Source organism: Palaemon carinicauda, chromosome 24 (genome assembly GCF_036898095.1).
Source record: "Palaemon carinicauda isolate YSFRI2023 chromosome 24, ASM3689809v2, whole genome shotgun sequence".
Taxonomy (NCBI): domain Eukaryota; kingdom Metazoa; phylum Arthropoda; class Malacostraca; order Decapoda; family Palaemonidae; genus Palaemon; species Palaemon carinicauda.
The window spans coordinates 86814295-86829294 of NC_090748.1; the positions used below are offsets into that span (position 1 = coordinate 86814295).

The 15000-nt window shown below is 37.1% G+C and overlaps 1 protein-coding gene and 1 pseudogene across 2 annotated transcripts in view; one reads left to right on the top strand and one right to left on the bottom strand.

The window, feature by feature from the left end:
- The window catches only part of LOC137618201 (DNA oxidative demethylase ALKBH2-like), a 208921-nt gene that overhangs the window by 168370 nt on the left and 25551 nt on the right, over positions 1–15000 (top strand). The gene's annotated exons all lie outside the window — the stretch shown is intronic.
- Positions 9104–14447, bottom strand: LOC137618469 (uncharacterized; annotated as a pseudogene).

A 15000-nucleotide genomic window follows, 5' to 3' on the forward strand; every position in this document is an offset into this window, starting at 1 on the left:
GACTGGTGGTAGCGTTCCTTGCCTGTTGATTGCCAGACTGGGGTTCGAGTCCCGCTCAAACTCGTTAAGTTCATGTGGTCGTTGCAACCTCACCATCCTTGTGAGCTAAGGATGGGGCGTTTGGAGGAGCCTATAGGTCTATCTGCTGAGCGATTAGCTGCCATTGCCTGGCCCTCAGGAAGCGAAGAAAGTAGATTTTATCTTTAGAAAAGAATGTTAAGGAAAACTGAACTTTTTAGCTTTATAAAACAGATAGTTAAAATTGTAGGTGATTTCCTTAGTTTTTCGGCTTACATCTCCGGAACTGGGGTTCGAGTCTCGCTAAAGCATAATAGTTTCTTGTATCCATGTGATCTAAGCATGGGGGATTTTGGGGAGCCTATAAGTATGCGACACCTGTTGAGTCATCAGCAGCCATTGCATGGCCTTCTCTGGTTCTAGCTTGGGTGGAGAGAGAGGTCTTAGGCGCTGATCATATGTATACATGTTCAGTCTCTTGGGCATTGTCACTGTTTCTTGCTTCTGCCATTCATGAGGGACCTTTAAACTACAAACGTCTTGTGTGTTCCGTGGGAATATTAGCAATAAATTGGCGAGTATTGCTATACTATATCATTCTGGTTAGTAAGAGATTGTAAGCTAATGGTCCAACCATTAGTGAAAAGTGTTATATATCCCCATTTTTCTCACTGGTTAAACCTACATATTTGTTATATTTAGATTTTTTTTTTCTTTAAAAAAAAAAAGTAAAATCCCACGAAGAATTTATTAATCTATTTCCAATGCATCTCTGGAAGAAATGAAGAGAATTTCTCGTGTGCAAACCTAAAAATAACTATTGTCTTCAGCTCCCTTAAGTTCTGAAACCTATTGAATATTAATCTCGGTGACGTAAGATGAAATGTCACCTAAGGTCACCGGTCCCTATACATTAGGTCTGAAGAAATGAATATGTAACGCATCCGAAGTGTAAATTGCACGAATGGGAAGGATTTATTCAGATGGTCTCTTGTTTTAATACTTATAGTTTTAAGTATTATCCTGACATTGTCGAATTTTTAACTATTATCCTAACATTGTCGAATTCTTGACTGTCGAATTTTTAACAATTATCCTAACATTGTCGAATTTTTAACTATTATCCTAACAATGTCGAATTTTTAACTATCATCCTGACACTGTCGAATTTTTTACTATTATCCTGGCATTGTCGAATTTTTAACTATTATCCTAACAATGTCGAATTTTTAACTATTATCCTAACATTGTCGAATTCTTGACTGTCGAATTTTTAACAATTATCCTAACATTGTCGAATTTTTAACTATTATCCTACCAATGTCGAATTTTTAACTATCATCCTGACATTGTCAAATTTTTTACTATTATCCTGACATTGTCGAATTTTCAACTATTATCTTGACATTGTCGAACTTTTAACTATTATCCTGTCATTGTCGATTTTTTTTAACTGTTGTCTTGACATAGTCGAATTCTTAACTATTATCCTAACATTGTCTAATGATGAACGAGCCGTATTAATTTACGTGAACTTCAGATATACAATCCAGGAATTACCTTCTCAAGAGAAAATATCAAATTTCTAAATATAGTTACCTCCAAAGAATCAACTTTTATATATACTGATGGCTCCAAATCTGATGCTGCTGTTGAATTTGGAGTAATGCTTTTAATTGTAGAGGTGCACTTCCTCTAAAGCCCCTATTACACGTATCCGGTTTCCTACGGCCAACCTGGCCTACAGCGCCGTAGGAAAATTCTGGCCCTATTACACGTATTTGAACGGCCGGAGGCAAGTGGGTCAGTGTGGCACTGTTTGTGGTGGAGTGACATGTCTTCTCTCTACGAGAATCTCGTTCCTGTGCTCTAGAGTGCTACTTGAAGGTGAAAACAAGAAAAAGGAAGGTTTGGTCCAAACAATGGCTGCGTAAACGACAAAAATACTCTGATGTTAACTTAATGAAGGAACTACCACTAGAAAAAGATGACTGGTTTAACTACATGCAAATGGATCACGACACATATTTGGAACTCTTAAGTCAGGTATCACCTTTCATAGAAAAAATGGACACTTGCATGAGAGGTGCAGCCTCAGACTGATGTCATACCGTACGGTGAGCAATTACACGCTACGTCCTCAGTCCTGACGTACGACGGCCGTACGACCAACTTTAGTACTGGCGAAAGTTCATCCGGCCGGCCGTGGGAGAGCGTTCGTACGGCCGATTTGCTATCACACGCTCCGGTTTGAACATATGCTAGCGTTGCGACCGACGGCGCCGTAGGAAACCGGATACGTGTAATAGGGGCTTAAGAGCCTCCATATTTACTGCCGAACTATACGGCATACTAACCTCTGTTGAAAAAAAAAAGCGTTTTGAAGAGGAGGTTGATTTTATCATTTTTAGTGATGCAAGGAGCGTTCTCCAAGCTTTAGAAGTTTTTAATTCCAGGAACCCTTTAGTTTTAAAGATTTTAGAATGGATATTTATTATTGGACTGAGAGGTATAACAGTTCAGTTTTGCTGGGTTCCGGCTCACGTAGGTATTTCTGGAAACGAGAAGGTAGATTTACGGGCCAAGAATGCTGCTGTTGAGTTGCGACCAAGAAGGTATCCCACTCTTTTTGATAATTGTTTACCTAGCATCAAGAATTATATTTCTAATAGTTGGCAACAGCATTGAGGTGATATGGTTGAAAATAAGATGCGAGAGGTAACGAATGTTATATTCCTCTGGAAGTATAACATGATGCCCCGAAAGTGGGAGACTACTCTTTGTCGTCTCCGCATTGGTCACACACTGTTGTCACATGAATATCAGCTTACTGGCCAACACCAACCATATTGCTACGACTTTTTGGTACCCGTGACAGTGAGGCACTTGTTGACCGAATGCCCCAATTATAGTTGGGAAACAAATAGATATCTGTTTGAAGCTTGAGGTGAGGATGGCAAGATCATCCTTCCAAAGATTCTTGGATATGAGGTGTTCTAGTGGTATTTTGAGCTGTATTTCAGAAGCAGGTCTTCTGAAAGCTATTCAACTTTTAAAATATCTACGCTTTTATGGTTTTAATTGAATATTCTGTTATTCTTTATTTATAATAAATGATATCGGCGTCAATGACCTTAGATGTCGGGATGCCAGGGAACCTCAAATCAATCAACCGCCAACGAAGCTGGAAGGAGGTTATGTTTTACCCCCTGTTTGTGTGTGTTTGTTTCTTTGTTTGTTTGTGAACAGCTTCCTGGCCACAATTATAATCGCAGAGTAATGAAACTTGCAGGGATTAACTGTTATGTATAAAGCTGGAAATTGTTAAATTTTGGAAGATCGAGGTCAAAAGTCAAGGTCACGGTCAAGCAAAATGTCCATTTCACATGATCAGCTATAAATTTAGATATTGTTGTCACAGAGACTTCAAACTTAGTTCATATTTGAGTGTATGAAAATTAACGCCAATTTATATATTTTAATGTCAAAGGTCAAGGTTGAGCAAGAGGTCGAGAAATAAGCTGCTGGGGCGGAGGTCTGCGCTCTACTGAGTGCCCCTCTAGTTGATAAACAGAAATGAATACGTTTGCAGAATGGTTTATATGTGGATGTCGAGCGTTGAAATACGCGAGTAATACAATTTAGACCAGACATTTTCATAATGTTTGTTTTCCAAATTTTACGTTGTTTTTCAAGCATTCTGTAGGCTCCAGAGCCTTTAGGTATGCTGCCCCGAGACTATATAATAAGCTCCCACGAGACATCCGAATGATTGAAGATATTAAGACTTTCAAGAGGATACTGAACACTCTTATTCCGTGAGTAGTTTGACAGTGACGATTTAACAGTAAATGAACAATACGTGATATGCAATGTTGAAAACTCTGAACGAACAAGATAAAACGACAGTTGAGGTCCTGTAGAGAGTGGAGTTTCCCTGCTGTATGGGACCGGAAAAGCAGCCATCAAAGTAAAGTAAACATACAATTCATCCGTCAGATTTGATTACATAGGAAGGTTGGATCTACGGAAACATGGCTTATGATAATTATGAAGATAACCAAATGATCAATTAGTCTGTACTGATTAATTCTACAGGGTTGTTGTGGACTTATTGGTAACGTCTCTGCCTGGTGATCGCCAGACGGGTATCAGAGTCCCGCTCATGCTAGTTAGTTCCTTTAGTGTCTTCAACCTCGCCATTATTGTGAGCTAAGAATTTGGGGTTTGGGGGAGCTTATAGGTCTGCATGCTGAGTCATCAGTAGTTATTACCTGGCCCTCCCTGGACCTAGCTTGGGTTGGTGGTCTTGGGCGCTGATCATAATGGTCAATCTCTAGGGCATTGTTGGGTGTCGTTGGTAATACTGCGTGAAATGACCAAGTTGTGGAATGATCTTCCTAAACTGGTAGTTGAATCGGTAGAACTTCAAAAGTTCAAAGTTGCAGCAAATGTTTTTATTTTGACCAGGCTGACTTGAGTCTTTTTATAGTTTATATATGACATATCTGTTTTGACGTTTTTATTATTTTATATATGACATATCTATTTTGACGTTGTTACTGTTTTTAGAATGATTTATTGTTAGTTTGTTCTCATCATTTATTTCCTTATTTCCTTTCCTCACTGGGCTATTTTCCCTATTGGAGCCCTTAGGCTTATAGCATCTTGCTCTGCCAACTAGGGTTGTAGTTTGGCTAGTAATAATAATAATAATAATAATAATAATAATAATAATAATAATAAGGCATTACTAAGGTCGAGGTATCATGGAGTATATCATTAACAAAATGGTATATTTTGTTTCCTGATATTATCAAGTTTGTACGTCACTAGCTTGCCATGATGGTCAGTGAGCCGTTCTTGGGGGTCACCCATTCAAGTACTGAACAGGGCTAACATTACCAATCTACAATTTTAGTCTCGTCGGTAGCAAACCGACTGGAAAGAAGCATGGGCTAAGTCAGTGGTATTCACTAATTTCTTCAGGAGAGCCAAAAGTTTAGGACATATTCAGAGTGGGAGCCACATAAGTCATATGGATATATATATATATATATATATATATATATATATATATATATATATATATATATATATATATATATATATATATATATATATATTTATACGTATGTAAAATATATGTTCGTGTGTGGGAGCTAAATTCCATTTTTTTTGGGTTTCCAAAGACACGTATTTATAAAATAAAACTAGTAACCAACCTTATTATTAAATAAATAATATTAAAATTCTTGGCTTTACTGATATTAAAGTTAAAATGAGTATGGTACCTTCATTTAATGTTGAAGTGCCCAAGCTGTTTCTTCACTTTCTCCAAGCTGTTCTTGTAATTTGTCCCGGCTATTCTTATTAGGATATTCAAATGTTTATGAGTGGCTCTATTTCTCTATTTCCTCTTCGCAATATTTACAGTTGAAAATGTAGTGTATGTGCTCACAAAATAGCACATTAATTTATGCACAGTCTGCTTAAAAACTGGGTAGTTTATATCAGTGACAGTATGCCAAAAATTTTTCTCACCTGATTTTAAAATCGACTTTAGCGTTTTATTTGCCTAAAGCTCAGCGATCTGAACCCACTGAAGAAGGATCGGAGCAAAATTTAGCGGGTATAGAACTTAAGGTTGAAACATACACATTAAATGGGGTCTCAATAAAAGTGAATAAGTTCTTGTTCTTCATTTCCTCAAACTCATTTCTCAATTCTTTCTATGCCTTTTTGAAAGTAACAGCTGAAACTTTGCAACATTTCGGGATTGCCAAGTGTTGTTTTCCTAAGGTTTGGAAAATGCACGAATTGTCTCTCCGGTATGAAAAGTGATGTGATCTTGTTTTGAAATGCTGTGACTCCACCTACCACTGCAGCTGTTGTTTTCCTCTCTCCTGTAACTTTGATTTTAGTGCATTCAGGTAGCAGGCGAGATAATTTAGGAAAGACATTCATCGTCCTTATCCACTCAGGATTCTCCAGTTCAGGTTCAACTTTTCCTTTGCTTGCAGTGATCTCACGAATTTGAGGCAGGAGACTCAAGAATTGTTCAAGCACTCTGCCTCGAGATAACCATCTCACTTCATTAAGAATCACTAAATCTCCATACTTTCCGTCATATTCAGCCAGTAGTTCACGAAATTGACGATGATTCACTGTCTTTGAATAAAAGAATTACCACCCGTACAACCAGCTGCATTATATTTTGAAGTTCAAAATCTTTGGATTTTGTCACAAGTACCTCCAAGTGAACTATACGATGGAATATGGCAAAATTTGGAATTTCCTTTCTCTTCCTCATTAATCCAATGAGACCCTTTTCTTTCCCTCTCATGTTGGTGACCTGCATGTTAGACAATTTCGGGTTATTTCAGAAAAAAACCCGAATAGTGCAGTCAAAATGTCTTCTCCTCTAGCTTGGTCATATAATGGTAATAGGTACAACATTTTTTCCCAGAATAAGTGTTCTTTTGGAAGTCGTACCCAAATACATATATGTGCAGCATCACAAATATCTGTGTTTTCGTTCAATGCAATACTAAATCATTAAAAAGTTGACAGGATTTCTTCAGTCCTCGTCATTATGGTTGCGCCCGATATGATTTGTTTGAAAATTACATCTTTAATATTAAAACCCCATTCTTTAACAATCTCTGCATCTATCTGTAAAAGATTTCTTATGTTTGGCCAAAATCCATGCAATCATATGTTGCCTCTGTTAAATTCTTTGCAACATATGAAAAGTAAAGAATTGGCGGGGCCACTATATTCTGTTCATTTTCATCTCGCCATATTAAATAAACATTAAGATCCGATTACTCAGTCATGGTTACTTGAAAGTCATTGACTCTATGGTATGAGGTAAAAATATGGCTCTCCACTTACTATTTAAATTTTTTGAGTGAATTCAATTTCATGCAACCCTGAGAGTAATCGATATTTCAGAAATCAAATTTATATGTAGTAATTAGGAATTTTTCTTTGATCGCTGATGAATTATAATAATAATAATTCTCTCCATTTCTCTTTCTCACCTGCGAGCCGCCAATCTGGTCATCGCGAGCCGCCAATGGCTCGCGAGCCGCGCAATGAAGACCACTGGGCTAAGTAAATGCACACACTTTTTAGCTAGCTCTCACCCCCGTGTCCGTTTTCTTTCTTTCCCAGTTGCTCTTCGGAGCAGAATGGCCCCTAACCCCAGTGTTTGGCCATATAGCTGAGATTCCTTGAATCAAATCAAACATAAGGCATAATCTGAGAACTAACAAACTGACAGCATCGAATGGCAATTCATCATCATCATCATCTTGTTTTACACCTACTGACGCAAAGGGCCTCGCTCAGATTTCGCCTGTCGCCTTTATCGTGGGCTCTTAAAGCAATGCCTCTCCACATCATCTTCTTCACGCATCATAGTCCTCAGCCATGTAGGGCTGGGTCTTCCAACTCTTCTAGTGCCTTGCGGAGCCCAGTTAAAATTTTTGGTGAATTATGTGGGTTGTTTACCCCCTCCCCCCCCCCCCCCCCCCGTATCTGTAATCTCTTTGGAGGGATGACCCCTGTGAATACAAACCTTTTGTTTTTCTTTGACGGAAAGTTGCTGACCTTGCGTTTTTTCCTCCTTGATTTGTAATTTGCTTTGATTTTGGACGGTTCATCTCTCTCTCTCTCTCTCTCTCTCTCTCTCTCTCTCTCTCTCTCTCTCTCTCTCTCTCTCTCTCTCTCTCTCTCTCTCTTCATAATGTATCAACTTTTTGAGCAAAGATATTGAGAATGATGACACAATTAACAAAGAAAAAAAAATTGAATTAAGCAATTTTGTTGGAATGAAACGTATTTTTCTAGGCAAGGAATCCATTTTCGTGGTATGGAGGAAAAAATCTACTCGGAAATACTTGCGGAACTATTTTGACGTGATAATATACGTAATTTTTGGGCGTTGTTTTCATATGTATAATACAGAGAAGGTAAACTGTGATAACTGGGACATGGGTAGACACTAGATATAGTATATGTTTTGATTTGCATTTTACACCCTCGCTTTGTCTAAGAAATTATAGGAAATATAATTTTTAGAACAGACAAATAATACACAAATAAAGCAAGTCATTACCATGTGACACTTAATGTTTTTAGTGGTATATATTTGAATAAGGAATTGGTGAAATTAGCTTTTATAGAATTACTCAAAATAATAGGAAAACAATTTCAAGAAATGATATTTTTCTTGACTATAGAATAGGAGTCAAAGTATTAATTAGTTGAGACAAAATTCAGTTAATAACTGATCATATTTAAGAGCCTTCAAACATTTGCAATCATGTTACTCAGAAATTAATAATGTATTTAGTTGCATTAATCTCTCTGGTTGTTAATTGCATGCTAAACTAGCAAGTACACGTGAAACCACTGTGTGATATTCTACTGCTAGCATACTGTGAGAAAAAAAAATTAAATCATGAAAAATACCTTCGTCTGTGTCGGTGCTGGCGCTCAGAACACCATTGCTCTCACTTTCTGAAGAGGAGAAGTCTGGAATATATGCCACAGGCCTCTGTGGCACCTTTGGGTGATGTTTGGTTGCTTCCACCATTTTTTCTTCATCCTTTGAAACGAGAACGTTTGGAGGATTAACAACGCTCCTAAGTACAACTGAGACTTTAGTGTTTTGGTCAAATGATGCAGTTCTGGAGGCAGGCATTTTACTTGCTGGGCGTATTTTCAGAGATTGGCTTCTGCTTTTCACAGGAAATTGTTCATTAGCTCTTCTTGGGGGTCGTTGGGGAAGTATAGTGAACACTTCCCACGAGTTTTCTCCCTCCTCTTCCCTTCTTGCCCTTCTCAGTTCAGGTCTTGGATGTGCCCTGAAGTCTGCCATCTCTGGGCTCTCTAGTCGTGTTCCGTCTGCTACTTTATGTTTTACATCTATCAATTGAGACTTCAACTCAGAAGAATGAAATTTGGGCTTCATTTTGGCTTCTAAGTCTGGTGAAAGAATTGTCATTTTGGCTGCTTTGGACCACTTTTGCCCCAGAGGCGAAGGCCATGTATCTTTCGTCTCTGGGGCTTCCTGTTATTTGGGGTTGATTCCCCACATATCTTTGAGGATAGTCTTCAGCTGTTTTCTGAGCTCTATTTCTTTTACAGTGACATCTAATTTCTCTGTTGGCATTAAAGCATTCTTAAGCCAATCTCTTACTTTGTATGTGTGACATGGTGAGTTGTCCTCTGACGATATGTAGTCATCAGTTTTGTTGGTCTTACTTTTAATAGTTTCATCGATCGTGTTTTTCTTACGTGGTTCAGTCACGACGATGTTGATGTTATTGTATCTATCATCAATAGAAACAGGTGCTCTTGCATTAGGGTCCACAATAGCTATATTAGTATTACGTCGTTCAATGTTTCCAACATCTTTGCGCCTGGTGATATTATTGTGCTCTAGTGGATTATATATATAACACATCACATGCTCAGCAATAAGAGCTAGTAAAGCAGTACTCCAGCCTACAAGGAGAACCAAAAATGCAAGGCGAAGGTCCATGACGGTAAGTGCACTTAAAGGCGGATTAAGACATGGCAAGTCCCGCGGCCCTTTTGTTAAAAGTATTAGATGTAATTCTTGCCGCCAATGTTCTAGAAACCCAAACCCTTGCAGTCGACTGATGATAAGATTCATTGGCTCAGTTAGAGGGGAACCATAGGGGTATCCTCCAAGTACTGAGTTCAAGTTTTTTTTTCACTCATTTGCAGACCAGGTTCTCCACACTCAGTTGTATGTCTTGTAGCAATTGTAGCTTTTGCATATCTCTTAGGTACTCCAACAAGACATAGTCCATCACTCCTTAAATGTTGGAAACCTTCACTTATTGAATTCAAGGGTTCAGCACCTGCATCCAGCTCAATATGACCAGGACTTGAAGATGTAGATAATACCCTTGTTACTGTTGTTTCACTAACAATGCCCCAATGTTTCCCACTTTGGAGTAGTGCTATCGAGTCGACTATGGGGGCTTCATATTTTGGTTTCATCAGACAGAAAAAAAGGTTCCAGAAGTAGAGGCAAGCCATGAGTCGCAAGTAAAGCGAGATGCCGGTTTTGATAGTTATGTATATAGATTCTGATAATGGGTGCTGAGGAGTTGTTTCTTCCTGAATGCCCATCATAGAAACTAGTAAAAAGGCCATTACATGGAAAATGACAAGAAATTTGAATACAGTTGGTGCACTATCTGTTCTGAATGTGAACATAACATATGGCCATACAGGAAGTCTAACAGATAAGGGACAAACTATACCCCACAATTCATTATGAAACAAAATTGAATATTCAGTGACTTCAGCACGCTCCTTTGTATAAACAAGACCACCAATAGCAATATCTGCATTCCCCTTTATTATCTCTCCAACCTTTCCTGTCCAGGTACCATTTATTGGCCTTCCCCATTCCCTATCTGGTGGGACAACTAATCTGTAGGTGAAATTGAGAGCCTGTGCCGCATATTCTAGTAAATGCATTTCAACTCCTTCAAGTAAAAGTGACCCATCATTTTTATTTTCAGTGACGAAAATATTTGGAGCAGATGGAGTATACGAAACTATCACTGTAACTCCTGATAGCCCCCTGTTACGAAGGTTTGATCCACCCCAAATCCATCCAGTTGGCTGACTCCACTCTCCCAACTGCTGCAAAGTATATTTTGTGCATGCTTCACATACTCCTTCAACCAAAAACCTGGAATTCAAAGCTTCACGACGATTATGGCTCACTCTAGATCCACGTTTCTTGATTAGAACTCTACGTTTGAGCTGGGGTAAGAAACGATTATTCTAGACGATGGTCACTAACCGGGAGAATCACTGTGTCTTTGTGGCCCAATATATTTTCTTCAGCTCTTAGGATGAGGAGGAGTCCTCGTTGGTAATTTGGTGATGACCAAGCCAGTAGCAGTCGACATTGCTTATCGGGCCGATTCGACAGTAGGTCAAGTAGGGTAACATCACGTTGAGATTTAGTGATCAGAGAAAACTTCAGTTTTGATACATCTATTAGGATAACAGGGGCCTTCAAATTTGTCTGTAGGGTGTCCAGATCCTCTGGTGACACTGCTTTGGGATCATAGTACACAAGGACGTGGCACAGACCTTCTGCTCCTCTACCTAGGTCTTTCAAGACCTCCGCTAGTATGTAAGGGCTAGGATCCGTGACATACAACTGGTCAGAGGCTTGAGCATTCTTCAGAACTCTGCGACTGCGGTCTGAGCCAATATACCTGCGGATATCTGTAGGCCTGGCTGGACCATCGTCCACTATTTTTAGGGTTTTTTTGGCGCAATCTGACAATGCTGCCACGCAAAGCAGAAGAATGGGTAGATGTATCTGAAGCATTACCGTTTGTGGACTTCCTGGAAGAGTAAAGGAAATAAACAAAGAAATTACGAATCTGATATTAAATTTTGAAAGAAAAATTGTCAATCGTTACTTTTCATTTTAAGGAAATTATATATATATATATATATATATATATATATATATATATATATATATATATATATATATATATAATATATATATATATATATGTATGTATATATATATATATATATATATATATATATATAAAATTATATATACGTATGTATATATATATATATATATATATATATATATATATATATATATATATATATATATATATATATATATAGCCTATGCACTGTAGTAGAACAGGAACAGATCCCTAACTTAAATTTTACTGATATTTGTTGATGACAAGAAAAAGGGCAATAATCCAAAATGTGTAATGAAATATATAGGAATTGGCAAAGGTCTCAATGCTTAATGGATTTATGCTCATGAAAGCAAGGGCAGACATCATGAACTATATCAGGGTGACTGATGCCAGCCTTCAATACGAGTAGGATGATCATGCACATACAGATTAATATTAAGATGATGTTAATCAGAATGTAGGAAAAATAGGATACAGTCAAGTATAAATGGAAAATAAATTGGTGGGATTTTGCATGGTGTAAGGAATGTAAATCTTAATGATGTAATATTCAGAACTGCAGGATGGACCCCTGTGAATTACAGGGTACATTCAAGTACTCGTTCCGTGAGGAATAGGCTGCAAAGATATATATCTTGTCAAGGAAAAATTGCAGGCAATAAAGGATCGTTTATTACTTAGAATGCTGATAAATGGGGTATTAACGGGTAAAAATGCTAAAGAATTATTTGGGTAGAATTTTTTTTTCTTATTAAAGTGGCCATAAAAAATGTCATGCTGATAAATTTGAACGATTTAGTGAACTTCCAAGTGGGGTAAATATTAGAAGGATGATTATTAACACACCCATGAGAATATTAGCAGATTGAAATGAGAAAAATCTACATGAAAAAAGAATGGAAAAATGAATAGTGTTAACATCATCTTTAGTTTTCTTAATCAGAAATAGTTATATGTACTGTATAAATCTGAAGTGTAATGGCGGTAGGAATTTTGTGAAGTTTATGTGGTGAAGATAGTTTTTCGTCACAATTGCCGATATTACTGCTAACGTACCGGCAAGAAATTATTATTACAATAAAATTGAGTCAGAAAAATTTTTTTCGGTCGCACCTTAAAAGAATAACAGAACTAAGCACAATTCTTCCATTATTTTTTAAACATATTTTCCTCCAAACCGTAGTGTTTCCGTCCCTGCTACTCTACTGCGGTTCGACGCTACTTATTTGAATTTTGTGGGAAATGGGGAACCATTATACTTGCTTTTCATTCGTTGAATTTTTTATTGAGAGTCAAAATGGTGAACCTAGTTCTTATTCTGGGTTAATAATCTGTAGGAATTACTGGGATTAGCCTGGAAACCTGTCAGACATGTAGAGGAGCTCATCTTTGGGTAACTTCTTTTGTAGTCTCAACATTCGAGTTTCTCTGTTATGCTAATAACTCGCTCACCCTCAAGAGGTCAGTTAAAATAGTGTGCAATGATGCTAGGGTTTTCTGATTTTTGATGAGCAGTCGGATGTCTGTCATCCAAAATCACGCTTGACATTTTTTTTAGCTTATGGGAAGTTATCTTTGACTGGGGATCGCCCTCTTCATCTTGAAATATTAAGGGTAGGCGACATCAAATTCGTTAATCATGCCTTTATTATCCCATTACAATCATTTGGTATTGCAGAACACCTCGAGCCACACATATTTTGATTATTCTTTGTTTTGCTGTTTCATTTTTTTATTTCATTTTGTGTTTGTTTTAACATTTTTCCTTGAAGCATCTATAACATTTAAAACGCGTCCAGAAGACTAAAATTACGGAAAGATCATTGTTCAAAATGCATGTATAATATTCAAATCGCTTCCAGAAGACTAAAATTTTGAGACTTATACTGTATTTTGCAGCTTCTTAGTAGTCTTTTTTTTTTGGGAGGGGGACTCATTCTTATATCTTGTTTGTACTTATTGCATGGCAGATGGACTCATGGGCAATGTTACAGTGGATAGTGCCAAAATTGGGCTTTTGGGTAAGTATAAGTGTTAGGAATTCAAAGTAAAATATATATATATATATATATATATATATATATATATATATATATATATATATATATATATATATATATATATATATATATATATATATATATATATATATATATATATATAGGTGGGAGCGAGAACGAGGACGTTTTGTATGACCTTCGTACTTGGGTGTTAATATTCTTTATATTGATCTTTTGATCTCATTTTAACAACCGGTGTTTTTCTGGTATTATTTAAAGAGACCTTGAAGACTAAGGCTATTGACCAAAATAGTGTTAAATGGATCGAAGCTATGGAGACCAGGAAGGTTGTCTATGAGATTTTATGTTATTGCCTTATTTGGATTCATTTATAAATATAGTGTGTTATTTAAAAGTCCCTAATGGAAGATATATTTAAACTATTTTAAATGCCTTCGAATACATTTGAAACATGTTAGGATTATGCTGAAAGAAAAAGATGTAAATTAAAACGCGGAAATAAGAAATGACGATACAGGAAATGGAAACCAGAGGTGCACTTTAGATTAGCCATTGCATCAAAGGAAAGAAGAAAAAGGAAAAGATAAAGGAGTTGGTATCGAACTTTGCGGTGACAAAGAAGCGCCTCTCTGGAGCCTCAATGACCCAGACGACCAGCACTGGAATGTTCCCTGCAGCATAACACCATCACACCTCCCTCTCTCTCTCTCTCCCTCTCCCTACCTCCTCAACACTCATCCTCTTCTCCCCCTACCCCCCATTACTGCCTGAATTCATCACCTCCTCCAGTAACTTCACCATCCCTCCTTCCATCTCTGCCTCTTTTCCACTTCCTCGCTGACCCTTCCTTTCTTCGGCTGGAAGTGAAAAAGACGATTACCATAATGGAAACGGAGAGAAAATAGTTGGGAAGAACTGGCGGTGTGGACAAGAATCATTGCTAAACAAAAGCCCATCTAAAGTGTGGCTGAATCGGGTGTTTAGTTCATCCCCCTGATGTGGATGAGTTTTTGGAAGAAGACATCCATATACGTTGTTATTTAAAATATATATATATATATATATATATATATATATATATATATATATATATATATATATATATATATATATATATATATATAATAATATATATATATATATACATACAGAAAAACATCAATTTTCAGATCCAGATTTTAGAAAAACATTCAAAGGAAAGTGTGAAAAAGCTAGACCAGCAAAGAAATTTGCATATACCTGTATAAACTGCAAATAAATCACAGAAACTAAGGTTCTTGACGCTTGAAAGTAGTATTTTCGGATATAAATTTAAGGCTATTGTGTCTTTAACCTTGTACTTTATTACTTTACTATTGATTAATAGCATGCAAGACTGCTTTTAATCACGAAATCTCAATGAGGTCAGTAATAGATACAAATGTACTTCACTTATT